We start from the raw sequence: 1,423 nt of genomic DNA, 5'->3' as shown, positions 1-1,423 counted from the left end.
GGGCCAGTGCTCCTTCGAGTGTTGGTCCGAACTGAGTAGACTGCGGGGCCACCTCGGGGAAACTTGAGGTCTGGTTTTACTCGTAGGATGTCTCATCCGGTGTGCCCTGAGAACGAGATATGTGCAGCTCCTATCGGGATTTGTCGGCACATCGGGCGGCTTTGCTGGTCTTGTTTTACCATTGTTGAAATGTCTTGCAAACCGGGATTCCGAGGCTGATCGGGTCTTCCCGGGAGAAGGTATATCCTTCATTGACCATGAGAGCTTGTGATGGGCTAAGTTGGGACACCCCTGCAGGGTATATTATATTTCGAAAGCCGTGCCCGCGGTTATGAGGCAGATGGGAATTTGTTAATGTCCGGTTGTAGATAACTTGACACCAGATCCTTATTAAAACGCATCAACCGTGTGTGTAGCCGTGATGGTCTCTTTTCGGCAGAGTCCGGGAAGTGAACACGGTTTTGGGTTATGTTTGACGTAAGTAGGAGTTCAGGATCACTTCTTGATCATTGCTAGCTTCACGAACGTTCCATTTGCTCTCTTCTCGCTCTTATTTGCGTATGTTAGCCACCATATATGCTTAGTCGCTGCTGCAACCTCACCACTTTACCACTTCCTACCCATAAGCTTAAATAGTCTTGATCTCGCAGGTTTTGAGATTGATGAGTCCTCGTAACTCACCAGATACTATCACAACAGTTGCAGGTGCCGACTATACCAGTGCAGGTGATGCAACCGAGCTCAGATGGGAGCTCAACGAAGACCTTGGTCGTTGCTATGTTTCGTTTCATGTTGATCAGTAGTGGAGCCCAGTTGGGGACGATCGGGGATCTAGCAGTTGGGTTATCTTCTTTTCTTTTGGCTTCGTCCGTAGTCGGACTATGTGTGTACTCTGAATGATGTATGAATTATATGTTCATTGTGTGAAGTGGCAATTGTAAGCCAACTCTTTATCCCATTCTTGTTCATTACATGGGATTGTGTGAAGATGACCCTTCTTGCGACAAAACCACAATGCGGTTATGCCTCTAAGTCGTGCTTCGACACGTGGCAGATATAGCCACATCGTGGTTGTTACAAGTTGGTAGCTTAAACGAGATTAAACTAAATAATTGAGGTGGTGTTCCGGCAATATGCAACTCGTTGCATATTGAGCTCCACTTAACTTGTAGTGTTGTTTTTGCATATTGCCATGCCATGCCTCTTTAAACTGGACATGCATCATACTTGATTGTGCATCATGCCATGATTATGATTGTGTGTTCACCTTATTGTTTGCTTCTTTCCGGTTTGCTTCTCTCGTTAGCTTCGGTTTCATTCCGGAGTTGTGAGGATTCGTTCGACTACGTCCATTTGTCTTCTTCATGGACTCGTTCTTCTTCCTTGCGGGATTTCAGGCAAGATGACCATTACCCTCGATATC

This window comes from Triticum dicoccoides, chromosome 3B, assembly GCF_002162155.2.
Source record: "Triticum dicoccoides isolate Atlit2015 ecotype Zavitan chromosome 3B, WEW_v2.0, whole genome shotgun sequence".
In the NCBI taxonomy this organism is placed as follows: domain Eukaryota; kingdom Viridiplantae; phylum Streptophyta; class Magnoliopsida; order Poales; family Poaceae; genus Triticum; species Triticum dicoccoides.
Note: the sequence above shows the minus strand (reverse complement) of the source record.